At 47.2% G+C, this 13,233-nt stretch overlaps 1 protein-coding gene across 2 annotated transcripts in view; it reads right to left on the reverse strand.

Annotated features, from left to right (window-relative positions):
- Positions 1 to 8,280, reverse strand: part of LOC144755472 (chemokine-like protein TAFA-2) — a 908,084-nt gene extending 899,804 nt beyond the window's left edge. The window contains exon 1 of one of the 2 annotated variants that reach the window (XM_078644443.1): positions 7,905 to 8,280. The gene's annotated coding sequence lies outside the window, so the exon portion shown is untranslated. Of the gene's footprint in view, positions 1 to 7,895 lie in introns of both variants that reach the window. The other variant, XM_078644444.1, reaches the window with a different exon arrangement.
- Between the last annotated feature and the right edge of the window lie 4,953 nt (positions 8,281 to 13,233).

Here is a 13,233-nt window from a genome sequence, read left to right on the forward strand (position 1 = left end):
GATGGGGCCACACCGCAGTGCAAATGACGACATGCCCTCGTAGGATCCTGCTTGGGCACATTTATCATCAGCATGATCCATTTCACAGAAGGGGCTGAACAAACCTCTGTGACCCACTCTGTAATACCAAAATCCCCTATGGGTGCAAAAAGAGAATGCACAATCTAGCTTGACCCCAGAGCACTTTGTATATTACAGGACAAGCTAGAGGGTGACACTGCCTCAATGTTAAGACCATACACTCATCAGGCACTGCGCCATGTGGAGACTTTCAATCGCACGGATGGGAGGTTGAATCTGGAGTCTAACCAGATAGGAACCAGACTGAAATGTAAAGAAATAAATACACTGGAAGTTCATGTCCCTACAACAGGGGTTGCATATGGCTATGTTAAACTCTACATCTCTAGGGCATTTTGTGATGTTGGTTGCAAAAATCATGTTTTTCATCTGCCCAATTAACCAGCTGCAATTAGTTTTCACCAGATTCGGTTGATGAGTACTGATTGATTTGATTGTTGGACACCAGACTGTCTGTGGTCAATTGGAAAATAGGAGAAATTATACTGGTTAAAGAAAAATACTGACTGTAATGAAAATGCACATTTAAGACATATTAACCAGTTCCATGATGCAGTTGGTGTCAATAAAAATGTTCCCCATATGCATTTGTAAATTGACCAAAAATCCCAAATGATTGCAAATGCTTCCAACAAAAACTGATCATAAGTCAACCCAAATGTCCACCGAGTTTAGCCTTTACCTTCAGCCGTATCATGCACATGGATTGGAAAGAAGCATTAGATTGCAATTATCTAGGTGTAATAGGTGGTCCTGTGCGCCCCTCATTGCAGGAGTGTCTACAATTCTACATACTGAGGCACACAATATACTTAACTATGGGCTTCCGCATATAGTAGACTATATTGAGGCAATTTAGACAAGTGAGCTTGGCTATGCTATTCTATGTTACATCAGCTGATTAGCTGAGGATTTCAGCGTATGCTTGGTACTGAGGATGTGAGCGTATTCTTGATGCTGAGGATTTCAGTGTGTTCTTGGTGCGGAGGATTTCAGTGTGTGCTTGGTGCTGAGGATTACAGCATGTGCTTGGTGCTGAGGATGTCAGTGTATCCTTGGGGTTGAGGATTTTGGTGCGGAGGATTTTAGTGTGTGCTTGGTGCTGAGGATTTCAGAGTACCCTTGGGGCTGAGGATTTTAGTGTGTGCTTGGTGCTGAGGATTTCAGAGTACCCTTGGGGCTGAGGATTTTAGCGTGTGCTTGGTGCTGAGGATTCCAGCACATGCTTGATGCTGAGGATTTCAGCGTATGCTTGGAGCTGAGGATTTCAGCGTATGCTTGGAGGTGAGGATGAGGATTTCAGCATGTGCTTGGTGCTGAGAATTTCAGCATATGCTTGAGGCTGGGGATTTCAGCGTATGCTTGGAGCTGAGGATTTCAGTGTTTGCTTGGAGCTGAGGATTTCAGTGCAAGTTTGGTGCTGAGGATTTCACCATGTGCTTGGTGCTGAGGATTGCAGCACATGCTTGGTCCTGAGGATTTCAGTGCATGCTTGGTGCTGAAGATGAGGATTTCAGCATATGCTTGGTGCTGAGGATTTCAGTGTGTGCTTGGAACTGAGGATTTCAGCGTATCCTTGGTGCTGAGGATGAGGATTTCAGCATGTGCTTGGTGCTGAGTATTTCAGTGTGTGCTTGGTGCTGAGAATTGCAGCGTATGCTTGGAGCTGAAGATTTCAGTGTATGCTTGGCGCTGAGGATTTCAGTGTATGCTTGGTGCTGAGGATGAGGATTTCAGCATATGCTTGATGCTGAGGATTTCAGTGTGTGCTTGGAACTGAGGATTTCAGCGTATGCTTGGTGCTGAGGCTTAGGATTTCAGCGTATGCTCGGTGCTGAGGATGAGGATTTCAGCATGTGCTTGGTGCTGAGTATTTCAGCGTGTGCTTGGTGCTGAGAATTGCAGTGTATGCTTGGAGCTGAGGATTTCAGCGTATGCTTGGAGCTGAGGATTTCAGTGTATGCTTTGAGTTGAGAATTTCAGTGCAAGTTTGGAGCTGAGGATTTCAGCATGTGCTTGGTGCTGAGGATTGCAGCACATGCTTGGTGCTGAGGATTTCAGTGCATGCTTAGTGCTGAGGATGAGGATTTCAGCAGAAGCTTGGTGCTGAGGATTTCAGTGTGTGCTTGGAACTGAGGATTTCAGCATATGCTTGGTGCTGAGGATGAGGATTTCAGCATGTGCTTGGTGCTGAGGATTTCAGCGTTTGCTTGGTGCTGAGGATGAGGATTTCAGCGTATGCTTGGAGCTGAGGATTTCAGTGTATGCTTGGAGTTGAGGATTTCAGTGCAAGTTTGGTGCTGAGGATTTCAACATGTGCTTGGTGCTGAGTATTTCAGCGTGTGCTTGGTGCTGAGAATTGCAGTGTATGCTTTGAGTTGAGGATTTCAGTGCAAGTTTGGAGCTGAGGATTTCAGCGTATGTTTGGAGCTGAGGATTTCAGTGTATGCTTTGAGTTGAGGATTTCAGTGCAAGTTTGGAGCTGAGGATTTCAGCATGTGCTTGGTGCTGAGGATTGCAGCACATGCTTGGTGCTGAGGATTTCAGTGCATGCTTAGTGCTGAGGATGAGGATTTCAGCAGAAGCTTGGTGCTGAGGATTTCAGTGTGTGCTTGGAACTGAGGATTTCAGCATATGCTTGGTGCTGAGGATGAGGATTTCAGCATGTGCTTGGTGCTGAGGATTTCAGCGTTTGCTTGGTGCTGAGGATGAGGATTTCAGCGTATGCTTGGAGCTGAGGATTTCAGCGTATGCTTGGAGTTGAGGATTTCAGTGCAAATTTGGTGCTGAGGATTTCAACGTGTGCTTGGTGCTGAGTATTTCAGCGTGTGCTTGGTGCTGAGAATTGCAGCGTATGCATGGAGCTGAGGATTTCAGCGAATGCTTGGAGTTGAGGATTTCAGTGCAAATTTGGTGCTGAGGATTGCAGCACATGCTTGGTGCTGAGGATGGTAGCTCGAAATGTGCTGTGTTCAGCAGAGGTGGTTGTTAAAATGACTTTCACACTCAGTATAACCAGCAGCCTCCCTGCTGGAGCGATGCATGTGTTAATATGTCGAACATCTGATTCTGCTGCTTGCTTCCTGTTTTATGGTCGTTGACGTTACAGAGCTGTTTTTCGTTTTATAGCGGCTTTATAACTGTAAAGAACACATCTTCCACAGATCAAGAATAAAAGACTACACTGACTGTGATGGTGCCAGAAGCCCAGAATGACGTATCAAGGTGTATATATCCGTTTTTGAAATGCAGTGTATTAGTTGCAGTAAAAACAATGTAACACGTTCACTGCATGTGAATTATATTTCACATCTTTGCGACAAAGGAGAAACCTGGCGGTCTTTTCTGCTTCCGGTAGGAAGCCGCACGCGCCAGTCTCTCACAGGTTGGAGGACTTAATGACTGCAGGGGAGGCGCGGAATCGCCTGTTTTTTTTAGATGTTGAATGTTGCACAGGCACTAGGTATAAACGCGGAGGTGTCTACAAGAAGGCATGCCTTTTTTTATAACTGATCCAGAGCTCAGAAACTGCACCTAAGTGTTGCCAATGAGGACAGCTTTTCTTATCATTTATTCAATATAAGTCCATTTTACATTTGAAGAGAGGTGTCTGTGAAGCGGTCTCTGATAGGCCGGTGCACCCCCGGGGACTAGGGTGCCTCGTGCTGGATGTAAGCATCAACTTGTACTCGTCGAAGCGAAGGGCGTGCCGCCGTGCACGTGAATAGTGAGGGAAACTAACCAGATGGACTCTGCGATTTCAACTCACAGAAACTTGCTTTTTTTCATAGACAGGTAGTAAAATAATGCCTATATGAACAAAAAGGAGTGCTATATTCAGTATTTTGTGCTTCATAAAAGTGTCATTATTACCAGTTGCATGCCGGGTATTTCCATTGGCCATTAATTCCTCTATTAAAGACAGAAAGAGGAAGACAGAGAGTACACATTGAAAGAATGAGAGAGAGAGAGAAAGTGAGCGGTAACTAGACAGAAATGAAAACAGCAAAATAATGACAGAGCAAACGAGAGAGAGAAACACACACACAAAACAAGACATTGTAAAAATAGAGAGTGAGGGCCATTTGGTTAGAGAAATAGAGAGAGATCCAAACTGAGTCGAAGAGAGCAAAATAATTAGTGGGGGCGAGAGAGACACTGAAATGGTGAACGTGAGAGGCAGTGAAAACATTTGTGAGAGAAACAGAGAGAGAGGGGTTGAAGAAGAAGGGAACGACAAAAAAAGGAGCAAGAGAGACATTATGTGTTTTGTGTCTTTTGTGGGGAAAATCACCCGTTTTCAGTAATTACTGTTGTAAAGTCACAGGTATTGTGTCAGTTGTGTAAAACGCTGTTGGAGAACTAGGTAATGTCCTCAGATGCACACTGTGTCAAAATGTCTACAAATCAAATCATGTTTACATAAACATACGTTTTATTTACAAAACGTGTATATTTCACAATAGTACCGACAACAAACTCGGATTGTTTTAATGACTTCTTTGAATATTTACGCTAGGCCTCAAAGGGATGAATACTCTGCTGTGTCCTTTCACCACAACTCGGTTTATTTTAGCCACTGGGAGAAGAACTCCTAAGCCTTCGCCCCAAATCACCTCGTTCACCTGCCTTGGTTACAACCTTTCCCAATGAGAGAGTGTGGGAAGCGTGGCTCGTTATTACTGATTGAAGTGTCTCAAATAATCCCAAAATATCCTCGATCCCCAACAGAAGGTCTAGTAAAAGCCTGGCGGCCTTCGTTATTGAAACCATAGCATTGATGACCTTGGCCCTGGGCACAGCGCCTCAATAATTGGCATCTCTGCGCTTTAAAAATCAGATCTCCTGCTAGTCCGCTTAATGGTGCTCATTCTGTTTTCCTCATGCCACACGCCTGTACGAATGGCTAGCACTACCCATGTACAACTAGTCCCATTGTCTTGTTGAGTACTTTACCAATGTCCTCAGGGGGCAATCCGCCTATGGGACCCAACCGGGAGTCTGCACTTTTCGCAGATATATTTGGTCTTCAAATGGCCACTCCAGTCTCAATTCTGGCCTATGTCAACTGGATACCATTCAAGACGCTTCAAGAGAGATGGGCATGTGGTGTATGCATCACTTCACTGCTGCTGAAGGTGTATTGCTTGGTTCCTCTCCGGATATTGTGATTGTTGATGGATTCACTGATCCAGGGTGCGCTAATGGCCTCGATGCCAGGCATTCTTTAAAGATTCGAGTTGATGTGCCCAGAGAATGTCTTGTTTGATCATGGATTGCAGACATGTTTACCTGACAGCTTCACAGAGCACATTTCCATTCAAGAGAGGGTTCTGCTGAAACCCACTGACAGAGAAAGCGCCGTGTGAAACATACTCAAGGTGCTGCCTGGAAAACGAGCACTCACAGAGAGAAGTACTGCAGTTCGAGGCTGCCGTCGTACTAAGTGAACTGACACTGTGCTGTCTTTCTAAGCAAATATGTTTGTACCATTGGGGACTTGTAGAAGCTTCAGCAATCTGTGTGGTGCTTGGCCCAAGAGGGGAAATGCGGCCTAGTTTGAATGTGGCACAGGAAGTCCTATGTTCTAGTCTTAGCTTCCCCAGTTTACTTCAATACTGTGATCTTGGGCAAGGCAATTGATCGTCATGCAGCTCATGCACAATATGATCTGTCCAAATGTAATATTTTAGTAAAGCTTGGATTTGTCTGCATAGGTACCCCTTTAAAACATCCCATAAGAGCGGAATTAGGCAGCGTGTGCATATGGCCCACATGTGGATTATTTAAAATACCTCTTTTTCAACGTAGCAATAAAAAATGTTTTAAGATAGTAAAGGCCATTTTATAGTTTGAAGGTATCCCCTGCAAAATAATAAATACAACGTAGTTTGCTGTTCCAAAGCAAGGTTTGTTCTTTACAAAGTATAATCAACCCCAACGCTGTCCTGCACCAATTACTCCCAATGATAACATGTAGGCTTAAAATGTAATCTGCCGAAAAACGGAAAATAAACAGTGTGGGTCAGGGTACGCTGATGACATAAACCGTTCCAGAAAGCAGCTTCTCCCACCGCCAGCGTCATACACAATATAAAATAAATTCATACTGGCTATTCATGGTCTTTCTCTGTCCTAATGTCAGCGAGGCATGGCGATAAGTGAGTGCGACATCAAAAGGTCAATTTAAATAAAATATTCCCTAAATAAAGTGATGTATTTGGTTATCCGTGAAATAATTAGTCCATTCATCCATTCATTCATGGGGTCATCGCACAGCATGCGAAGGTACAACAGCAAGGGAGACATCATTCAACCCCTCATCCCATAGCAACACCAACACACACCAGACCCTGTGTTTTGTTGTGTGAACATTGCCCCTGCAGCTGGGCACCTGTGACAATTAATGCCCCTCACAGAATGTACAGAAGCCAAACGCAGGGCAATATCCGGACTTGAGGCTAAAAGTACTTCATGCGCCCCCGTTTCGGGGTCTTGTTCTGCTTACGAGGGGTTAAAAACCAGACCCAGTACTACTAACTGGGGTTATCATCACCTGGCTCCATATCGTCCTAAGCGCATGTTTTAAGGCTTGGTTTTTATTCTGACAGCCTAGTGCAAACTGGGAGCCGGTGTCTCGGCGCTGTAGTATGGCTGCATTGAATTAACGCACCGGATGGCAATCATTCATCTGAAACTGAACAGGGACGCTCAGGCGCACGTGGTATCCTGGCCACGCGGAGAGAGGAGGCGACCCCGGTGCTCGCTGCCATAGAGCCCCGCAGAGAGGCAGGGCGGCATTAACTGTGCAATAAACACGGAGCCGCTCGTTAAAGTTTTACGGTGAGCGTCCCGCTCCGACGCTCCAAGAAGGAGCAAGAAAGCGCCAGGAGATCTGCGCCACGTGCAATGCTCCCAGCGCGTGATGTCTGCTGGGGCGGAGGAGGGCGGCACGTGCTCGGCGTGCATGTGGCACAGAGGGGGAATCCACCCGCGTGCAGCTCCCTACACATGCTACGGAGTCGTGCTGCTGCTGCAGGCCACTGTATGCACACGGTGCGCGCCTCGACGTGCAAGGATGGATGGGGCAGGAAAGCGCCTCTCCTAGGCTGTAACCCCCCCGTGGCTTTAGATCACCTCACACGTACCTCTGCTGAGTGACCCCATGCAACAACGTACTGATAGTGTACCCCCAGCATGGGTAAAAGCGGACACTTTGTTACTCAATGGTTAGCTCATATATGCAACATATATATATTCACCATCTTTCTCCGAATCATTCCAAGCTATCGATCGCATGGACCCAAATATTAACAGAGGCCCCAGCTCACAAATGTTTGGCCTGGAGAAAATTCGGCGTTGCCTCGGAGCGCCATAAACTCCCTTTCCACCTCCTCAGACACTTGCTTCTTTGCCTGTACCGCTCGGCAGTTTTGTGGAGCTGCGATTTAAGAGGAGCCTACTTTATCAAACCTGGAAAGTTGTCATGTTGTGGTAGTTCTGTCCGGATTCGAACAGTGACCCGCAGAATAACTACACAGAGCGCTTTACTGACTCAGCTATTCAACCTTTGTTCCCTGGACCGAACTACTCTGCTGTCAAAACGGAATCCACTAAGAATTGCTGAATGGCATGCTCGAGGGCGCACACGCATTGCGCACACGCACCTGTTCTGACTGTGCACCTGCACATCTTAGTGAATCAGGCAAAGATTGCTTGTGTAACTCTCCAGCGCTCCAGATTGTATCCAACAGCGCCTACTAATGAATAGTTGAAAATGACAAAAGGCAGGCACTGTGTTAAAGGCAGCTTACTTGTCTTACCTGCTGTCTTCCCTTCATAGCTGGGTCCACCAAGAAATATTCTTATACCCACATAGCAAAATAAATCGCTCGTCGCTTCACAAAAGCCACAATCCTTCAGAGTAAGTCCTCCGCTCAGCTGGGAATATACCGGTTCTATCCACAAGCTATCCGCCAGCAGAACTGTCCAAATGGCCCAGTTTGACCCAACTTCAGTTTTTTTCACAAAGGTGTGTGTAGCCGAGTCTGAGATTCACACCAAGGTAGTGAAAAGTGCTCAAACTTGCGCAGCCTGGGGGTCGGTGCCTGCCTCTGCCCTGCGCTCTCCCGTCCAGGTCATGTGTGCTGTGGGCAGAGGGGAGCCCGGGAGAGCCTCGTCCAGGGAAGCGGAGCCCGGTCCTCCTGCAGAGACGCAGACTGGGGGAGTTGAGTGGAATGAGCAGGCTGCTCTACTTCACTCGAAGGCTGGGCTCGGCAGCCTCCTCTGGGAACCGGCACACTGCAGGAAACAGCTATGAGACAGAGGCACAGCGACCTCTAGTGTTCGGACACGCGCACGCTTGCAAGCATATGAATGAAAGCAGAGTCTGTCAGCGGGAGCGCATACTGCGGGCGCTCGTCTCAGGTACTATATATGTGTATTTTTAAAATCTCTCTGTTTAACAACTAAAACCATGTCTTCGATTTGAGTGCACGCTACTATTATCGGCTGAATTGTGTCCTACCTCTCGTTCAAACTCTCTTTTTCATGCTAATATTTCGCGATATGCATCTGCTATCGGAAGAAACGAATTAGATAACAATTAAGTATATATTACCTGCATTTATTGTGTACAATAATAAGTTAGCGCTCCGTATGTCTCTCTACTTATATCTCACTCATTCACCCTCACAAGCTATCGTTGACTATTGCACGTTCACAAGATCTTACATTATCCTTCTAGCTCTCCATTATTGTCTCTTACCTTCCCCTCTCTCACTTTTTCCCCTTACCACACATTCCTTTCCTTTAGTTCTCTCCGTTTCATAGGCAACTTTCTCTCGCTGTCCCTATATTTAACTCGACCCTCTCACACACCCTGTTTATCTTTCTGTTCTCTCTCCCTTTCTCTTATGCCACCTTCCTCCTTCTACTGATGTCGCACTCTCTTTCACCCCAGTGCTCTCTGGGTTTTCCACCTCTCTCCCTCACACTTCCTCTGCTCAGCTGTTTTTACCCGTTCCCTCTGTTTGTTCTCCCTCTCATTTTCATCCTCATTGTATCTTCCCTTATCTCCTCATGCTTTTCCTCTTCGTCTTGTCAATCATTCTCCTTTTCTCTTTTCTTTCTTCCTCTTTTCTTCATATTTAACAACAAGGGGTGGTGATGGACAGAGTTTCTGAATTAAGCAGAATACTCTCACCCAGTCAAGAGATCAGGGCTAGATCCAACACCGTTTTTTAGCTCACTGCACCATCCCAGTTCAGAACCTGGCTATATGCAAATTAGTCTGTTCCTGTCCCAGTGCATGATGGGAACAGGGCAAACCAAACTACCAAGCCAATTCTTACACTGGGAAGGAAACAAGCTTCCGGGGACCGGTTTCTGGCATTTCAGCCTTCGTCGGCCCGGCTTGCTTGAATCCTGATGGTGCAATGAGCAAGGGACTCACATCTGAGTATACCCTTCCACGCCTAGGGTGGACAAAATATTTAACAACAAGGGGTGGTGATGGACAGAGTTTCTGAATTAAGCAGAATACTCTCACCCAGTCAAGAGATCAGGGCTAGATCCAACACCGTTTTTTAGCTCACTGCACCATCCCAGTTCAGAACCTGGCTATATGCAAATTAGTCTGTTCCTGTCCCAGTGCATGATGGGAACAGGGCAAACCAAACTACCAAGCCAATTCTTACACTGGGAAGGAAACAAGCTTCCGGGGACCGGTTTCTGGCATTTCAGCCTTCGTCGGCCCGGCTTGCTTGAATCCTGATGGTGCAATGAGCAAGGGACTCAAATCTGAGTATACCCTTCCACGCTTAGGGTGGACAAATTATTTAACAACAAGGGGTGGTAATGGACAGAGTTTCTGAATTAAGCAGAATACTCTCACCCAGTCAAGAGATCAGGGCTAGATCCAACACCGTTTTTTAGCTCACTGCACCATCCCAGTTCAGAACCTGGCTATATGCAAATTAGTCTGTTCCTGTCCCAGTGCATGATGGGAACAGGGCAAACCAAACTACCAAGCCAATTCTTACACTGGGAAGGAAATGGGGCAGTGAGCTAAATAACGGTGATGGATCAAGCCCTGATCTTTGGACTGGGTAAGAGGGGTCTGCTTAATTCAGACACTCTGTTCATCACCACCCCCTTTTCTGAACCGTTTTTGGCCACTATAGGTGTGGCAGGGTATACTCAGACATGAGTCCCTTGCTCACTGCTCCTTCAGGATTCAAGCAAGCCGGGCCGACGAGGCTGAAATGCCAGAAACCGGTCCCCGGTGGCTTGTCTCCTTTCTGGTGAAGAATTGGCTTGGTAGTTTGGTCTGCCCTATTCCCATGATGCACTGGGCCAGGGACAGACTAATTTGCATATAGCCAGGTTCTGAGCTGGGATGGGGCAGTGAGCTAAATAACGGTGATGGATCAAGCCCTGATCTTTGGACTGGGTAAGAGTGGTCTGCTTAATTCAGACACTCTGTTCATCACCACCCCCTTTTCTGAATCGTTTTTGGCCACTATAGGTGTGGCAGGGTATACTCAGACATGAGTCCCTTGCTCACTGCTCCATCAGGATTCAAGAAAGCCGGGCCGACGAGGCTGAAATGCCAGAAACCGGTCCCCGGTGGCTTGTCTCCTTTCTGGTGAAGAATTGGCTTGGTAGTTTGGTCTGCCCTGTTCCCATGATGCACTGGGCCAGGGACAGAATAATTTGCATATAGCCAGGTTCTGAGCTGGGATGGGGCAGTGAGCTAAATAACGGTGATGGATCAAGCCCTGATCTTTGGACTGGGTAAGAGTGGTCTGCTTAATTCAGACACTCTGTTCATCACCACCCCCTTTTCTGAATCGTTTTTGGCCACTATAGGTGTGGCAGGGTATACTCAGACATGAGTCCCTTGCTCACTGCTCCATCAGGATTCAAACAAGCCGGGCCGATGAGGCTGAAATGCCAGAAACCAGTCCCCAATGGCTTGTCTCCTTTCTGGTGAAGAATTGGCTTGGTAGTTTGGTCTGCCCTGTTCCCATGATGCACTGGGCCAGGGACAGACTAATTTGCATATAGCCAGGTTCTGAGCTGGGATGGGGCAGTGAGCTAAATAACGGTGATGGATCAAGCCCTGATCTTTGGACTGGGTAAGAGTGGTCTGCTTAATTCAGACACTCTGTTCATCACCACCCCCTTTTCTGAATCGTTTTTGGCCACTATAGGTGTGGCAGGGTATACTCAGACATGAGTCCCTTGCTCACTGCTCCATCAGGATTCAAGCAAGCCGGGCCGACGAGGCTGAAATGCCAGAAACCGGTCCCCGGTGGCTTGTCTCCTTTCTGGTGAAGAATTGGCTTGGTAGTTTGGTCTGCCCTGTTCCCATGATGCACTGGGCCAGGGACAGACTAATTTGCATATAGCCAGGTTCTGAGCTGGGATGGGGCAGTGAGCTAAATAACGGTGATGGATCAAGCCCTGATCTTTGGACTGGGTAAGAGTGGTCTGCTTAATTCAGACACTCTGTTCATCACCACCCCCTTTTCTGAATCGTTTTTGGCCACTATAGGTGTGGCAGGGTATACTCAGACATGAGTCCCTTGCTCACTGCTCCATCAGGATTCAAGAAAGCCGGGCCGACGAGGCTGAAATGCCAGAAACCGGTCCCCGGTGGCTTGTCTCCTTTCTGGTGAAGAATTGGCTTGGTAGTTTGGTCTGCCCTGTTCCCATGATGCACTGGGCCAGGGACAGAATAATTTGCATATAGCCAGATTCTGAGCTGGGATGGGGCAGTGAGCTAAATAACGGTGATGGATCAAGCCCTGATCTTTGGACTGGGTAAGAGTGGTCTGCTTAATTCAGACACTCTGTTCATCACCACCCCCTTTTCTGAATCGTTTTTGGCCACTATAGGTGTGGCAGGGTATACTCAGACATGAGTCCCTTGCTCACTGCTCCATCAGGATTCAAACAAGCCGGGCCGATGAGGCTGAAATGCCAGAAACCAGTCCCCGATGGCTTGTCTCCTTTCTGGTGAAGAATTGGCTTGGTAGTTTGGTCTGCCCTGTTCCCATGATGCACTGGGCCAGGGACAGACTAATTTGCATATAGCCAGGTTCTGAGCTGGGATGGGGCAGTGAGCTAAATAACGGTGATGGATCAAGCCCTGATCTTTGGACTGGGTAAGAGTGGTCTGCTTAATTCAGACACTCTGTTCATCACCACCCCCTTTTCTGAATCGTTTTTGGCCACTATAGGTGTGGCAGGGTATACTCAGACATGAGTCCCTTGCTCACTGCTCCATCAGGATTCAAGCAAGCCGGGCCGACGAGGCTGAAATGCCAGAAACCGGTCCCCGGTGGCTTGTCTCCTTTCTGGTGAAGAATTGGCTTGGTAGTTTGGTCTGCCCTGTTCCCATGATGCACTGGGCCAGGGACAGACTAATTTGCATATAGCCAGGTTCTGAGCTGGGATGGGGCAGTGAGCTAAATAACGGTGATGGATCAAGCCCTGATCTTTGGACTGGGTAAGAGTGGTCTGCTTAATTCAGACACTCTGTTCATCACCACCCCCTTTTCTGAATCGTTTTTGGCCACTATAGGTGTGGCAGGGTATACTCAGACATGAGTCCCTTGCTCACTGCTCCATCAGGATTCAAGCAAGCCGGGCCGACGAGGCTGAAATGCCAGAAACCGGTCCCCGGTGGCTTGTCTCCTTTCTGGTGAAGAATTGGCTTGGTAGTTTGGTCTGCCCTGTTCCCATGATGCACTGGGCCAGGGACAGACTAATTTGCATATAGCCAGGTTCTGAGCTGGGATGGGGCAGTGAGCTAAATAACGGTGATGGATCAAGCCCTGATCTTTGGACTGGGTAAGAGTGGTCTGCTTAATTCAGACACTCTGTTCATCACCACCCCCTTTTCTGAATCTTTTCTTCATGTCAGCTCTCTCACACTTTTTAACTTTCCACGTCACTTTCAGGTTTTTTTTTACATCTCATTGCCATTCTTTCGTTCTTCTTCTCTCTTTCTCTCCCTCGCCCTCCTTCTCAGGCAAAGAGTTCTAGGTTGCAGAGGGCTATATACTGTTCCTTTACACTTTCCCCTGAAGCTCCTACCTCTACCATCTTGAATTGGAAAGGATACATTCTTCAGGTTATTCA

Source organism: Lissotriton helveticus, chromosome 5_1 (assembly GCF_964261635.1).
Source record: "Lissotriton helveticus chromosome 5_1, aLisHel1.1, whole genome shotgun sequence".
Taxonomy (NCBI): Eukaryota; Metazoa; Chordata; class Amphibia; order Caudata; family Salamandridae; genus Lissotriton; species Lissotriton helveticus.